This window comes from Rhodnius prolixus, unplaced genomic scaffold (genome assembly GCF_049639745.1).
Source record: "Rhodnius prolixus isolate KJV_2025 unplaced genomic scaffold, Rpr scaffold_8, whole genome shotgun sequence".
Taxonomy (NCBI): Eukaryota; Metazoa; Arthropoda; class Insecta; order Hemiptera; family Reduviidae; genus Rhodnius; species Rhodnius prolixus.
In genome coordinates this window covers 21231126-21248883 of record NW_027411593.1, presented here as the reverse complement: position 1 = coordinate 21248883, position 17758 = coordinate 21231126, and the positions used below count along the sequence as shown (strand labels likewise).

The window sequence follows — 17758 nt, the reverse complement described above, 5'->3', positions numbered from 1 at the left end:
TAAGGTTACCTTCTAACCTTAATACGTATGTATAAATACATTTTGATTGCAATAGTATGTTTCATCTAATCCTCTTCCAATCAACTCTTAATGACATTTTTCTTGGAGCTCCAGTTTTGCAGCGTGGTAAAAAAAGATACCAAAAAAAAACTCTGACTCTTTGACTGTAGACTAACATATTTATTAGGAGTTAAGGGATGTGCTTTAAACAAATTTAGAGACCCATGTCAGCTGCATTGACATACTGCCAATCCCAAATTTTGGACATGTATAATGAAACATTTCCTACAAATGATTCACGCGAAGAGAACCTTAGTCGTCCCAAAAATCATAGAGAGCTTTAGCCAAGACAACAGCAGAATTAACAAATCGATTTTATTAGGAAAAAAAAAAAATGTTTTACTGCAAAACCCATCTAAAAGATAAGCATTATCTGCGGTGAGAGAAGGAGTGCAAAAATAGGAGATGCCAATGAGCTTCTCAAAGAGCCTGATCACATAAAAACAGCGCCATCCATCCAGAAAAGTATGCGAACAATGCTCCTTTACCTATGGGAGGAGGTTTTTTTGTAAAGGTTATTTATTATTAATGGATATGTCAAAGATGATTTGGGCGTTTACATTCAGTGTAATGCCCCTAAACTGCTGATATGATCCTACATTGAGGAATATCAACTTTAGAATTGTAATGAAAATCCAAGATTAAATCTTTCCAAGTTTAAGTTCAGTCTTCAACTTTATACTTTGAACTGTTGACTTCGAATATGCTTCGTTATTTCTTTCAACTTTGATAATTTATGTTCATGCAGATAAAAAAAAAAATTAACTACTTTAAATTCAGCACATCACACAAGTGAAAAGAAGTCAGTATCAAAGAGAAACAATTCAAAGGAATTATGCAAATCTGAAGAATACTTATAACTTATAAGTTATAAAGCTGTACAATACAAAACAAGAAGTAATATAAGTTATAATACATTCAGCTGGGAACTCATAGAAATGCATTCACTTGAAGAAGTTCATTATTTAAGAAACATTAAAATTGAAAGTTTGAATCCTTTGTCATATTTTCACTAACTAGAGTAGAGTAAGATACCGTGGGTTCGAAAAGTCGTTTTTACAAATTAGCATTGAATATAGGCCAAGATTTGACCCATTATACTATATTTAAGTTCATGGAAAATTTGTATTATTTATCCATTTATTTTCTATCTATAAAGTTATAATTATAGAGAAAAACTTCGCAGTTAATTTAGCAGATGATGGCGGTATTATTACAGGTAATAAAGCGCCTAATAAATAACTAGTTTATGAACTATAATGTTGTAAAAATATTAGCGCCCTCATCACTTGTACTGCCATAGTTACAATATCGTTTAATGCCATTCACGCAGTGTGTGTTGGTTCCCAGGGCTAGTACAGTTCTCTTGTACTAATTGCAACTAATATTGAACTATTCAACCATTAAATGTGATCATTGCTGTGACAGAGAACTCCTTTTAGTAGATGATCAAGTGATTGTGGCTTTTTCACTTGTGGGATGCAGAGTTTATAGGCAGTAAACTTAAAACAACAGTTTATTAAATGCTTATAAAAAGATTATCATCTCTAAAATTGTGTGTCTAGAAATTGATAAATGATCTGGCTAGTGATTGTAGACTGAAAATCTGTAGTGAACAGTTTTAATTAGTAAATCTCGCCAATATAGTAAGCAGTGTGATGCAATGTGACAATTACACAGGGAAAAAAAAAATTAAAATAAACAAAATAAAAAGTTCAGTCTGTTCAATAATTTTGTGGTAAACACTGTTTGATTTCAAATTGTTGTTAGAACATTTCAGACAACTCACTCTTCAAGACTACAATATTTTGGCGCCAAATCACCAAGGTAGTGGTGGTGACTAGTACAAAATTACTAAATAATATATTAGAGAATTTGGAAAATCATTATTGCTGTTTGACTTAGAACGCAATCAATCCAGGACCGATGATAAATTTTGGCGAATGGTTCCAAAGAACCTATGGTAGTAACGTCTGTAATGTTCCTTCAAGAAATCCGATAAAGTTGTGTGTGGAGCAACATTTAAAGAACAACAGAGGAGAAGGTTCCAAAGTAGATCTTTGAAACATAGAACTTACAGAAAATAACGTGAACTTGTCAAGATGGAAGATCTTATACTGATTAGTAAGGACAATTAGAAAATGATTAAAGTGGCCCTTGGCCAAACTAAATAATAGAACTTTGGAAAATTTGGGATAACCCGTTTCGGACGGCTTCTTGAGGGTCTGTTCACGGGCCAGTACACTCTCCAAGAGGCTCAGAGTTGAGAGGCAAAGGACATTCAATGGGATATAGCACAGGTTATGGCCACACCAGTCTTTTCATAGCAGAGTTTAGCGAAAACTGTCAATGTTATGTAAAAACATGTAGATCTTAATGGAGTAATAAGATGATAAATATAATTTCAGACGGCTATTGCGGTCCTTGCTTTTACCATATGTTCATGTGCAAAGTGTGAGCCAAATAATAGTTGTTAAGGCAAGTTGTTATTATTTATTTAAAATTTAAATTTATAATCCATAATTATAAGTACAAATTTATGGCTTCTAAACTATAATCTAACACTAAATAACTTATTATTATTTCTAATAAAAATTTCACTATTAATATACTATTACTTGTTTTATTGAATGATGTGGGATTCAGAAGAGGCGATGCTTTTTGTTGTGGTAAGGTTCACGTGAACGGCTGTGGAAGCCAAACATAACTGATATGTAAAGATTAAAGATTCATGTAAAAACTCAATTAGATAAAGCAATTACATCATAAAATAATTTTAGTTTGTGCTTTATCCGTTTAAGATTTTCTTTGATTTCATATAGCACTGTGGACCTAACCATATGTTAAAGAATTATGTTGAGAATAGAGACTGTGGCCTTTTTGTTAAAGAGGTCTATGGTACACAAAAAAAGATTAGGAATCACTGTTTTAGAATGATGCTTAACCACCTTTTTTTCCAGAACGATCTCAAGAAAAATTTTTAAAAGTAAATAAAATCATAAAATAATGAACAATAAAGTTATATTACAACATTAAACATTTGTAGTTAATGTTGGCTAATGGCCCAATAAAAACTATTAACAAATCGTTTGCATTTTAATATTTGCATTAATATAAGGGAATGTTTAAAAAAATGCTAAGTTTCAGAAACATAATAAGAAATTGAGAGACAATATGCATAATTTATAAGATCAAGTTTTATGAGGCAAATCGAATTTTTCATTCCTATTAACCTAATTTCTTAGATTTGCTTTTTACTGTGTAAGCTATGGAAATAAATAACTTTCAATAATTAATAAACTCAATGTATAGTGGGTACACAGTTACTGCAACAGAAAATATTAGCTTAATATAAAACAAACACACCAACTTTTTTGCATTGTTATTACCAATATTCCTGTGATAATAAAACACTGAATACGGCCAAAATTTTAGAGATCATAGTTTATTATTAATTAACGTTCTCTGTTATTTATAGCCACAAATTCCGTTTTCAATTCTCGAGGGATGTTAGTATAAAATTACATTCCGTTAATGTATGTACTCGTATCAATGGTCATGTTTCTATCCTTGACTAAATCAATGCAATCACTTTAACTTTAAGTTCTGTTCAATAAACGTTTATAATATTTGATTGCAATTATCCGCTAACGGTTATATTGAAAAACTAGTATGGAGTTGTAGCCAACAAAGGCATAGAATCATCTAATTTCTAAATTAGTTGCATATCGCATGATATGCTCTTTTTCCTGCTTCTAATATCATTTTAAATTTAAAATAAAAGTTCTACATTCAAATTCTGAGCTGAGAAATATTGTTGTTCTGGGATTCCCGTTCTAGGTCTTTGATTTCACTTACTGGTTTATACGAGAAATATACAGTAAAATATGTTTGCTGGTCGCCTCATCACCTAATTTGGCAGTTCGACGTAAAGCCCACCTGAAAAAAAAAAACATGCTACACTTTTTTTATAATTCGTGAAAGCAACTATGTTTCCCAAATTTGATATTTAAGGAAAATTAAATTCACTGTCCCACAATTTATAGAGCTCACAAATGTAACATCTTTTAAAATCTTGGCAAGATGTAATTATGGTAGCATCTGTTTGCCACATTGGGTAGTAGCGAAGAAAATGAGGAACCATTCTTTGAATTTAGGACTAAAAAACTTTTAAACATCACATGTAAACAATGTTTGCTTCCATAATTAACTGTACTTAATAATCGCAACACCTGTTACTTGTGCTTTTATTAAAATAATATGGATCTACCTAAAGATAGTAGGTATATATTTTTACCAGCTTCAATTTTCATATTTTCTTTGTAATTCAAAGATGAAATATAGATTAAAAAAACATAATTTTGTGATAGTCTAAATACATTTACAAAAAAAAGTTTTTAAAATCATTTTCTCTTCGTAAATTTAAAAATTATTAAAAATAACAGAAAATACTTTATTATGAAAAAATAAAATTATTTCTACACTTTAAATTCAAGCACTTTTACATTATTTATATAGATATTATTCTATATGTAGCAACAATAAAAGTAAAAATGATAAAACACCGGATGTTCAATTTGATAGCATGGTCTATGGTTTGATGTAGTTATCACATATTACAGAATTGTTTTACAACTGTAATGATTAAAACTAATTCTTATATTAAGGCAGAAGGGAATCTTCCAAATATTAATTTGGCTAAACCAGGTTTTAACTCCTTTAACTCTACTACATAAGATCATTGTTTAGGTTAAGGGAAGGTATTGTGCAGTTTCTGAATATGAGATTTTATCGGTAATAATCGAAAAAAATTAAGAAAATGGACTGTTCGTGTGCTTTTTTTTTACTCAAAAATTAAAAATTGCCAAAAGTTCTAATTAGATATTTCATATGGGTACCAAGAGAAAAAACACAGTGCTTCAAGAAAATAAAAGAAAGTTATCACTTATTCGACATATGACCAAAACTGACACACAGAACAATACTTAACCTGTTCTACAATCGATCCGAACTTACAAACTAGAAACGATGGAGATCTGCAAACATTCTAATACGGTGTTTCCCAACGTGGGGCCCACGCCCCCCAGGGGGGCAATTTGATAGTTAAGGGGGGCAATTCGAAAATGGACTCGACACGACTTTAACCCTTTCGCTCCGGGCCATTTAAATGCAATGCTAGATATCGGTGCCAAATTTAACAAAAAAAGCCAATTTTTAAATAATTGCGGTAAATAATTATTAGGTATAATTCCGTTTGACGAGACCAAAATATCAACTGGGTGATTGGCGTCGTCAAGTAAACTTCGTCCGGGGTTCACCGCGGAGCGTGCAGTCTGCCGCGGGGAACCCCGGACGTTTTAAAAACTCGCTAAACAGCACAGTTACACTTAATTGGCCCATCGCTGCATATCAAATATGCAGTATCAAGAAGAACTCGCAGAATTGCAAAATGATGAGTCAGTTAAAACTTTATTTAATATAAAAGGAGCGATGGCATGGCTTTGTGAGGAAACAGAAATCAAATACCTAAATTCAACCAAATGTGCAAGAAAACTATTGCTACCGTTTCCATCTTCATTTTTAGCTGAATGTGGATTTAGTGCTGTAAATGATTTACTGGTAAAAAAAAGAAATCGGCTGGATATAACACAACGTGGAGACTTGAGACTGCAGCTAACCAAATTGGAACCTTATATAAAATCTCTGTGCAGCAAGCATCAAGCGCAAGGATCTCACTAAATTAAAATAATAAATTAATATAGAAAAATCTGTATTAAAATTATTTGGAATTTGAATTTCAGTTTTTCATTATATGTTTTGAAATTTTACTTACTGTGTTTTGTTAACAATTTCAGAGTGATTTCTTCCTAGAACCTATCATTTATGTTTCTTAAGTGAACGAATCAATTTTTTAATGTTAAAAATTATATATGTTACATAGGGGGGCATGAAAATTTTATAAAGGTTTAAGGTGGGGCATGACACAAAAAAGGTTGGAAACACTGTTCTAATACATACTGTCTTCAATCTTTGGAAATTATCTTTTTAATTTACGGTGCGACAGCATCAGAGGCGCCCGGAACTTTTTTTTTTCAATGCACTGCCGCTCTCCGGTCAGTGTTCTGTCTAACTGCCAGAGAATTAAGAAACTCCTAACTCGTATAAGTGCCAGCAGCTGGATTCGAGCTCGGGATCTCCGCGAAGCTAATCCTTCCCTCTTTGTAGAAAATTAGTTATTATTTTACTTTACATTTATTGAAATACATTTGGGATAAAAGCGATTGGAGTTACCCACAAAATAAACAATAATCTACCAATGGAGTTAATGGAATAAGCAAGAATGAAGAATTAGCCAGAAACCTGATCTGATAGCTTTTGTTTGTAAAAACTAGTTAAGGTGGGTGGTTGGGAATGTCAAAAGAATTGATGACCAAATGAACCAAAAAAAGAAAAAACTATTGGTTGGAAAATTGACGCGTAGGCGTCACCAGTCGAGATGTATGGTTGATATCGAGGCTACTTTGAGACAACTAGGAGTTAAGACGATGGAGGAGATATGCAGCAGAAAGGGCAGAATGGCAAAGGATAGTGGAAGAAGCCCAGGTACAAAGGAACAAACTTCAATTTCTTAGATACAGCGTTCCATAAACCTAAACAGTTTAAAATTGTCGAGATCAAAGTTTGGTTTTTAATTTTATATTACTCACTCTGGACAACAAAAGTCTTAAATATATTATAGCCAGTCTGGGCTTATGGCATCGAACTGTGGGATTCAACCAAACGCTCAACTCTGCAAAGGATCCAGTCCTTGCAATCTAAAATTCTTCGCTCTATAGTAAACGCTCCTTTCTACGTCACCAATCAAACCATTCACTCAGACTTGAACATTCCTTTCGTGCAACACAAGTGGCTGAAACACGTTACAGAAAATTCCATCTTAACATTCAAACACATCACAATCCACTTGTACAACATCTATCTTCAAGAACATTTCCAGACAACACTTTCAGACGTCTTAAAAGACAGTGGCCTCGTGATCTCCTCTCTGATGAAGAGAGTTAGTAGAATTTAGAATGTTTTTGGAGTGTTACCGCTGGGTAACTTCTCCACTCTGTTATGTGTGAATGTTATTTATTGTTATCCTTGTTGCTTATAACGCAAAATGCATTGATTGTAACTAAATAAATGATTAAAAAAAAAATTATATTAATCTACCTCAAATGGTGCGTTAAGGTGTAGATAAGCAATAAGTTTACTATTATTCTATTTAGTACTCAAATCTTTGGAGCATAAATTTCTTCATCGAATACACAAGACTCAATATCGATCTAAGACTTCGCCACAGCTGAAGATAGAAAATTTCATTCTCACTTCTCTAATCACACAAATCCTCCTAAGTCCTCTGCTCTCTCCAATATCCCTCCCAAACTACCCAACACATCGACTAAATATTTGCACATGATTTCCTCGGCGATGGAGGTCAGTAAATAAAAACTGCATATGGAGAGTCGTAACCCGCTGGAAGGTTACTCCCCTCAAGTCATTCAAAAACAAAACAATTTACTGGTTGCATGATGTATGGCTCTTATAATTATAATATTGAAATAAATAAATATTCTACTTATGCACATTGAGCAGTTACCAAATTTTTGCAATAATAAACTGTTAATTACAATACCATTAATTACAACTACCCGTTTGGTAGTTACAATAATCCAATGGTCGTTATTACGTTATAGTTACGTTAAATTTAATGCGACCTCAGTCCTACCTTCTTTGCCCAATTTAGATGCCTAATTACGACCCAATTTCACTGGAATAATAATACAAGGTAACGAAAACTAAGAAATGACTTAATAGTACACTTTAAATTAGTAAGCTAATATTGTGCTAATTTTAACCCTCACTTTAACCTTACTGTTTGTAAGTTTACATATAATTTTGTAGCGAGTGTTGATACCATTCAGGTGGCCCGCATATAATCAACAACAGCAATTTGGGATTGAGTTCATCCTCAAAACAATTAAAACTTCCGATGGTAAAGCTAAATTCAACATGGACACCGCGTTGTGGTGTCAGCAGCAAATAAATATAAAAGTAAATAGCTGACATGAAAGTGGATTAAAGAACCTGGACATCCAAACAAACAACTCCTAGTAAATAAACACCTGCTCCGTTTTAATTTACTTATAGAGGTAAAAGTAACACTGGCTATTCTATGTTGTAACATCAAACTTAATTATGTAGGACGTTTTTATTTAATGAAGATCTTGTCAAAGCAAAGAATTCTACTTATATTAGGCATTTTTACGTAATAATCCCGAAGGAAATAGTGTGCCAACCTTATCTCCTGATGAACATTCCTCTGAAGTATAAACGCTTATTTGCTTCAGCTGAGATTAAATGGCAAACATTTTTCAAAATTTACCATAGGCAATGTATGTTTCAAAATCAGTGGCCACAATATTAGTAAGCTGTGTTAACGAAGAGGAGGAAGATGGCACCCATGAGGCGGCCGTTTGTTCTGTATTTACAGAGGTAAGAGGATACTTTTGCAAAGAAGTTTTTGATGGCCAGTTTAACGTGGGGAGATCACTATAAACTGGGAAAAAGGGAACCTTTTTTAGGATATATATGTAAGTACATGAATTTTGCCTTAAAACTTAAAATAATTTTTGTAGTTCTTTTCTTAAATTATTTTTGACAATCTACATTTTGAATAGCAACAGATAAGGTACGCCGAACATTAAAAATATGATTTACCTACTTATGTTAGAAATATTATATTTCTTTTCTTTATTAAAACTGTCCGGTAGGACAGTTGTATAAGGGTTGACCATCAAAAACTGCACGAAAAAGTGTAACGTTGAAAAACACCCAACTTTGACAATTTTTTTCTATTTTTCTATAAAAGATAAAATTCCCAAATTTTCTTTATAATATAGGGCAAATCCTCCTTTATAACTGTAATTTTTTTGCAACCACCCAGATCTAATAGGTTTCGAGAAAAAAGTTGCCGAAAATGAGCAAAAACGGCTTTTTCAAAAAATGTTCTTGTTCTTGTTGTTGTTGTTGTTCTTCTTCTTCTTGTTCTTGTTACCTTTTTTGTAAACAACGTAGCGCCTAAACGCGTGAACCGATTTTCATGAATGAGATGTCATTCGATTCGGAATTTTATGTAGATGTGCCTTTTGGGGGTCGCGACGCTGTACATCGAATGGGAGAGGAGTTAGCCCCCTTTATGTAAGGCCCCCTCCAAAATTATTATTACTAATTACTCTGTAAATCTTGGCCCGATTTTGATAAAATTTGGTAGGATGATAGGGTTAGGGCTCCCCTACCTAACAATAAAGCGACGATCTGCTCTTACACTTGTTAAGGGGAAGTATAGCAATCGTTTCAAATTATCGACACGTGAACCGATTTTCATGAATGAAGTGTCATTCGAATCGAAATTTTGTACAGATTTGTACTTTAAAAGTCTCGACGCTATGCCTCATAAGGAGGGGAGTTCGCCCCACCCAAATAAGGCCCTTTCTAAAACTATTATTACCAATATTTCTACAAAGCTTAGTCCGATTTTGATAAAATTTAGCTCAAATAAGTGGTTAAAGCTCCTCTACGTGGCTGTGAAGTGCCATCATGCTCTTACACCTACTAAGAGGAAGTACTGCAATCGTTAAAATTATCAATGAGTGAACCGATTTACATCAATGAATTGTCGTTCGATTCAAAATCTTTGCCTTTTAGGGAGAAGTACTGTAATCGCAGTTTATTTTTCTTGCTCCTCTTAAAAGGAAGTACTGAAATCGCAGTTTAATTTTGCTATTTACGTACAAATACCTTCCTATTTTATTCAAAACGCTTTCTCAAAAAAATGGTTATTGAGGATGGTTTGGGGACCGCAACTATAATCATTCTTTAAAAAGATCTCTCCAGTGGTAGTTACGGTTCCGATTTAACACCTTATCAGGTTATAATGATAGAATAGCTTATTCCAAATTTTAAAAAATCTGTAAAGCAGACGTAACTTTGCAAATAGACAAAAAGGAAAATCTATCCAAAAGGTACAAAAATCTCCTTAACAAAAACTTACAGTTTTAAAAGTTAAGTATAAGGGTTGATTAAACGCCAAAAGGTACACAAATCAGCAGTTCCCAACATTTCATTAATACTTCATTGATATAATTTAAGTAATTTTACTGCATTAACTTTTCCTTCACATTTTTTAGAATTTATTAGATGTCACAGACCCTTATGCTGGCCAGTTCATTCATAATATTTTTTTATTATAATTATGATAAAATGAGTGATGAATTATTCTGAGTAGTCACATATACATGCATGTTAAAGTAGAAAAAAACAAAGTTAGAGTCGGCCACTTTTTAAATTTCAATCACGGAGGATTCAAAACAATATTTCAGTCTTAAATTCGTCTTACCGAAATATTCGTGAGCACAAATAACATACATTTAATAACAAGTAGATTATTCAACAATATTTACTCATTTCTCAATTGTAATTTAATTTAGTCCCCCTAATTTTACTTATGGTAAAATACTGGAATAATTAGCTGTCCTAAAAATATGCATATCTTTATTTTCTTTATTTTATATTACATATATATAACATTGTGGGAAGAACACCTAGATTGAGAATGTAATTTAAGAAAACCATATTATTTGCGATAAAGCCAGATTATTTATTACTTATTATTACAAACGTTTGACTACAACATAAAATAACAATTACTTTAATCGAAGAATGAACTTAAACCAATGATTTTTATTTAAAAATAAAAATAAATGCATAAAATCATTGATGTAAAAAAAGTTTATGAATTTTTTAGCCTCTTATTTTTTTTATAACGTTTTCTTTTTCACCTGTGATTAATAGTTTGATTATTATAGATAAATAGATATTACAGTCAATCTAAGTTAAATGGTGTGCTACTTGAGTAAATATTTTGTAGACGAAAATGGCCAGCATAAGGGTCTGTGACATCTAATAAATTCTAAAAAATGTGAAGGAAAAGTTAATGCAGTAAAATTACTTAAATTATATCAATGAAGTATTAATGAAATGTTGGGTACTTGCTGATTTGTGTACCTTTTGGCGTTTAATCAACCCTTATACTTAACTTTTAAAACTGTAAGTTTTTGTTAAGGTAAAAGGGGAAAAATTGAGGACTTAATTTTAAAAGCTTGGTTTACAGGTATTTTAACAACGTTTAAGTCTTATACCATTAAAATAAGTATGAAACGCATCATGTTTAATGTATTTTACTGGATTATTTTAAGAAAAATAATTTGTTAATTTACAAAAAGATGTACCAGTTAAGCTCAGTTTACATAAAGACAACAGTTTTTTTAACCAGATTTTTTAATATTTCGTAAATTTTTGTAGTTCTTAAGTTCTTTCTCACTCTCCTTAAATAAAAATCAAGGCTTTTCTTTGTTGGAAAAAGACTTAGGCTTTGCGGTTTAATTCTTTCTTATGCTCAACTAAGAGAATACGTATTGTAATCATGCAAATTTTGATAGTAAATTTTCTCTGAAAATATCTTTTTTGAGATGCTCTGAGTAAGAAAAAAATGTTTTTTTAATAATTGTTCTGTGGGTGTAATTCACCAAAACTCAAAATCAAGTATTGCAGAAAGTTCAAATTTGAAGTTTAGGTGCCACAATAAGGATTTAGAAAAAAATCGGTCAACTAAATCAGTTAACTATATTTACAAAATAAAAAAAAATGTTTCAACTTCAAGATTTAATTAAATATAGTTTCAACCATACTTTTACTGAACGTAGATCTACCACTTATTATATATGTAACTTTTTTTTCCCAGAAAAATACGATTAAGGAACAATCGATGAGGAGGAAGTCAGGCTTTCTTCAGTAAGAGCAGGTGAAGAGTAGAATTAAATATGAATCAAATGTTCGGAGTTGAAATTTGTCAGAACTTAAGAGAATAAATGAAGTCGTTTGAATGTTCACATTGACATTTTCCTCCTCAAATGATGAGTATAACCCAAAATATTTCAAGCCAATTCGTCTGCATAAAAATTGTCATCTTTCACTAACTGCTATTGATATAATTTAGTTACATTTAGTTTAGTATTAGACAATTAGTGAACGAGGCAATCAATATTTAAACTATTTTGTCTACTTATAAATAAAATGTTTATAGCTTGGTCATTATTTTGGTTAATCAAACCAGTACTTTAAATTTTGAAAAATGTGGGTGATTTTCTACCACATTTATGTTCACAAAAATTAAAATAAATTCTTTAGTATTCCTAATTAACAGGAAACCAAGAAAAACAAGACATTTACGCCAGCCTTAATATTAAGAAAAACAAAAAAATTCAGTTTTTAAGTGCGAATGGATTATTTAAGCGTAGATTGTGGTTCAATCTATTTTAAACTTAAATAGTAGAAGCAAAATTGTTTTTCTGTTAAAAGTACCTTGTAGGTGATTGTGTGTAATTTCCAATGTTTTCCAAAGAAGTAGAAGTACAGAAGAAGAAGAAGAAATGAACTAGAAGAATTAAATAAAAAAGAAACGTTTAAAAAAAAAAAGATTGTTCTGAAAGTTATTTTGTCAACATTTGGTTTAAAATAGGAAAATGCAGTGTTGTTATTTTTTTGAATGATAATTTTTAATCAATTTCATGCACTCGCGTTTTCTTCTTATTATTTTAATATAAAATAAGTTTCTTTTCTCAATTTCTTAGTTTATTGCTCAATTTCATTTATTGTATTTTTGGCACATTTATTTTATTGTACTTTTTTCCCTTTTTCTCCTTATTAAAGGTAATTAACAAAAGTATGCGCACACACACTAACACAAAATTTAAAGCCCTTTATTGTACCTAAAGCACGACTGAACAGTAAATTGGGCCTAAGTTTGTGAACACGGTGCTGCCCAGATGCTAGGCAATACGCACGTGACCGACTGGAGAGCGCTGTACGTAGTACATGCCATATCCTAAAAGTGGGGTGTCGGGTATACCGGCTATTCGCAAACCAGTGCTATCTAACGGCTTCATTGTACAACACTAGTATTTTACTAAACCATTTAGAAAATTATCTACTAATTTTTTTTTTATCGTCTCATTTCTTTTTAACCTCAAAACAATTGATCCTCTGGATTATATTCCAGTTTATGAATTCAAGTTTGATTTTTTTATATCTATTTATGAACGTCATTAATTCCAGTAGCAAGCGGTGGCTCCAGGACAAATCCAAAAATATTACCTATTCTTTCCAAAGAGCCTCTTCTACCTGTATCGAGACGGACAATTAGCAAGGCATAGGACGGGCAATTTTACATCAGTAATTGTTTACGTCATTGTGCCTCATACAATATTTAATAAGTTTTATACAATATTTAATAAGTTTTATACAATATTTAATAAGTTTTATACAATATTTAATAAGTTTTATACAATATTTAATAAGTTTTATACAATATTTAATAAGTTTTATACAATATTTAATAAGTTTTATACAGTATTTAATAAGTTTTATACAATATTTAATAAGTTTTATACAATATTTAATGTTTTATACAATATTTAATAAGTTTTATACAATATTTAATAAGTTTTATACAATATTTAATAAGTTTAATACAATATTTAATAAGTTTTATTATGTCTGAAAGAAAATATGTTATAACGTCCTCTTATTCACTTTGTATGTAGGAAACACCAGTTTTGGAAAAGACGAAACAGCATTATTCTGGAACATCTATAGAGGAACATGAATCCCTCTGTTGACTGCATTCAGAACTCATTTCTTTCACTTTAAATATTGGACATAAGTTTAGATTTGGTTAGATTTCGTAAAAGTTGGCAAGACAGCCTATTCTACCGCGACTCATGTCCGGAATCTGGGAGCGTGAATCGTGGTTAATGTGTGAAGGAAGGAGTTTTTCTTCACCAAAAAGCTGAACACTCATTTATACTGACAAGAAATACTCAATTAATAGTGCTGTTTGTTCTTCTTTCTGTTAAATCTACAAATGGTATCCATTGGCAGGAGCAAACGACGCAAATATATTGTATATTTACAAGCCTAAATAATACAAATGGCTTCTTGACTTTAGATTATTACCCTATAAAACCTAATAGTGTGACTCATACTAAGATCTTTCGACTGTCTCTAGCCTGAGATTTACCGCCATTGGGCTGTGACTATTGTGACTCTTTTTTTTCGTCAATTATTTTTTTACTATCACACCGTCAACTTAATTAACTTTTATTTCGACTAGATAAATTTAAAAGTTATCTAAGGCATTAGGAACATTATGACGCCTGGAAAGAAGAAGACTGCCGTTTGTGTAAGTTGCGAGGACAGAAGTACCAAAAGTAAGAATATCAAATGTGCAGATTGTTAAGAGAATAGGGTTCAGATCTGGGCCTTGAGCGATGTTGTTTTTTTTAAGTTATTAAGTTAACTGTTACTCGAGCGCTCGTGTGGAAATGGCTTTTACGCAATAGGGTTCATGAATTAAGTGGAGTTTATAGATAAGCCCGTTTATGCCAGACTCTGCCGAATTCTGAGGTAACTTCCAAAGAAGCGTTTGTCATGTATTATTTCCGTTCATTCCAGTTTACATTTGTTCGGTTACTCGTTGTAGATTTTAAGTCGTTGAATTCATATTTCTGAATCAAAATTGGTGAGTTAAAATTTAGTTTATTTAGATTAGACAAAAGAGTCTGAAGAGGTTTCGTCTAAATTTAGAAAATACTCAAGACGTGTAGTGTCATTTTTTCTTCTTTCTGTCAAACCAATATAGGTTGTCCATTGACAAGCCCATGCGGTGCAACTGTTTACTAGGTCAGCAGTGGCCTTCAAGAAGGCTTCGCCCGAATGACCTGATGGTCTTGTTAGAGTAATGCCGTTTTAAAGTTAGGCTAATAATGTACTTCTTCTCCACTTCCCTGTGGTTTTCATCTACCGATTGCTACGAATATTTGTCTTGATGGCTGCACTCCTGCGGCATTTTCCTTCGCTGTAAATGAGTCAGATCCTTTAAAGGTACCATGGGAAAGGGTTCCCAGCCTAGGCAAACAGCGCCTTATTAAGCCTTTGTGGGAATCAATGAAAGAAATTCGTAGGACTTGATAGCTAGAAGAGCTGTTTGAGAAAATTACCATTTTGGTGTGGTTTTTTTCTTATAATCTCAGAAACGCAAATCTTTTGCTAATTGTTCTGCAAGAAAAACCAATTTTCATAGGCTCGCTAAGATACGTATTGATTTGCGTATTGGCGCTGTACACCCTTGCTCGCCCTTCTTCCAGACTGAGCCACCCGAGAACTATGACTCTGCAAGTCCATTAGTAATAACTAAAAAAAGTACGGTACCCAAAAAAAGTTTCAAAAAATCCTGTTCCCTAAACAAGTTGGTGATATTTCCTCATAAACAATCTTATTAAGAAATCGATTATGTTGTATCCTAAATGAAAGAATAGTTTTAAAAGGAAAAAGGTAATGCATCAATTCTCAAACCAAAACCCCCCAAACAAATTCTGGGAGCCTCGCTGATGGTAAGTGAGGTGAGTATGGTTTTAAGCCGTTTTAAAAAATTGTTATCTAAATCCAATTTACTCTTAAAAGTAATATTTAACATCAAATTTATTTTTAGTTTAGTTTTTATGTATTTATCCAAAAAGAAGGAAGCGATACATCTTACAATACAAACATTTAAAAGTATTGTAGTAACAGAGAAAGTTCATAGCATTTAAGTTTTAGTAATTTAATAAAGTTCACTTTAAGTAAGGATCTAGCAGAATTACCAAAGTTTAGAGTAAGCTTTAGTCAATACATCTTGCGAAACGGGTGGGTATATCCCTGCTTTCAAAGCCATTACCTGATTTATTTCTGACATGCAATAGTAGTGTCAAAGAATGACTTTATAATAATAGACAAAATGGGTGTTTTCACAGCGCTATGCTCCCTAAAAGCAATTAAATTAACCTTTACGCCAAAGTGATTTTGTAAACAAATATTAACAATTCGATTCTGGAACTTATTGTGCAAGAGTTTGCTCCAGTTTAGTAAACAAAAAAAAATCTATGTTAACTCTACACGATTTCCTGTTGTTGCACTTTTCAGAGTTTAGATTAAACATTTAATTCGAATTTGGGATTTAAAAACATATTTAACCCAATTTAAAAAACCGTACAAAACAATAAGTTATTACCTACCCTATTCTCCCCTCCCATAAAAAAAAAAAAAAATCCTGAAACAAATATAAAATGAAAATACAAAGTTTTGTAAAAATCGCAGAAGCCTTTACATACAAAATCTAAAAAAGAGATAAATCCATTCAGAAAAGTGGACTTCTTTTGAAAAATTCTCAAATTTGAAACTTTATAAACATATTTAATTATATTTTTTTGGTGCTGAGGCCAAACATTACTAGCAAATATTATTATTATTATTTATTTATTGCTTTTAAATTTTGTACAATTCATAGCAAGGGTTGGTCTCGGTTACACATTATTATATATCTATATACAACACACAATAGAGTGATACATACAATTTTATAATGTATTTGCTAATAATTATACACAATTAAATAACTATGAGATAGAGTATACAAATAAAAAGAAAGAAAAAGTAAACAAATCTGCGTTTAAAAAACAAACAAATAAGAAATATCAATCCACAAGTATAGCTCTTAGCCTTAATGCATTATAAACATAAAAATATATACTTTTTAATTTACTCAAGTTATCAACAAAAAGGAGATCATCTACTTGGTCTTGAAACTTTACAGTCGATCGCACATAACTTCTTAAATAAGTGTCCCTAAATAAAGATAATACAGTACACTCTAACAAAAAATGTGCAAATTCATCTTTAGAACATTTACATAAAGAACAAACATTATCAGGATTGAAGCTATGAACAGTTCCATTTAGATAAATTCTAGGTTTGATTTTGCTCATTAGGCGGATTTGTGACAAAGTCCGAATAAATTTAGGATCACAACTGAAGTAGATGTATGGTTCAGGCAAACCAAGAAGGCTTATGCTTCTAAAATAGTTATTAAAGGAAGCATGAGTCACAGAAAGTACATCCTTACTCAACAGATTATTATTAAAACTTTCTATCAAGGAGTTTTTCCTTTTTCTAAATTCCTCCGAACTTTGCGCTAGCCACACATCGTCGCCACCTATAGACAATAAGAGTCTTCTAAATTCCATTACCCAGTTATAAGGCAATTGAATAGTATCTGACTGTTCAAACAAACCATTATAGCATACTCTTGGTAGACTATCATGAGGTAGATTTAAGATTTTTGACCAGAATCCCAACATTCGTTTAAAAATTAGAGCTTTAATATGCAGCCGATTACTTTCCAAACGGACAAAAGCGTCAGGCGTATTGCGAGAAAGATGCAGTAACGATTTTAGGAATTTTAAATGCACTCTTTCCAGAAGGTCGAAATAATTAGGGCTCCAAATTTCCGAAGCATAGAATAAAACACTCGAAACCATACTGTCAAAGATGTATATCTTATCCCTCCAAGAGTTGCACCCGGATTTGGCTATGAGACTCAACACGGAAGCCATAACGACAGAACTTTTTTTTACAAAGTGCTTGGCCGCTAAGATAAACTTGGCGGAGGCGGAAAAAGGGACCCCTAAGTACGAAGCGCTGTTTACTAAACTTAGCTTAC

At 31.9% G+C, this 17758-nt stretch overlaps 2 long non-coding RNA genes across 3 annotated transcripts; one reads left to right on the top strand and one right to left on the bottom strand.

The window, feature by feature from the left end:
* Positions 1-2663: 2663 nt before the first annotated feature.
* On the bottom strand, positions 2664-7620 carry LOC141451026 (uncharacterized). Its single transcript, XR_012456496.1, has 2 exons — positions 7276-7620; positions 2664-3999 (listed from the first exon to the last, which is right to left on the bottom strand). It is a non-coding gene; the product is annotated as an uncharacterized lncRNA (long non-coding RNA).
* A 130-nt stretch (positions 7621-7750) lies between these two features.
* On the top strand, positions 7751-12529 carry LOC141451025 (uncharacterized). 2 transcript variants are annotated; one of them, XR_012456494.1, is made up of 3 exons: positions 7751-7891; positions 8008-8696; positions 11906-12528. It is a non-coding gene; the product is annotated as an uncharacterized lncRNA (long non-coding RNA). The 2 variants fall into 2 exon arrangements; XR_012456495.1 differs by having other exon boundaries at positions 7756-7891; positions 8028-8696; positions 11906-12529.
* Positions 12530-17758: the final 5229 nt, after the last annotated feature.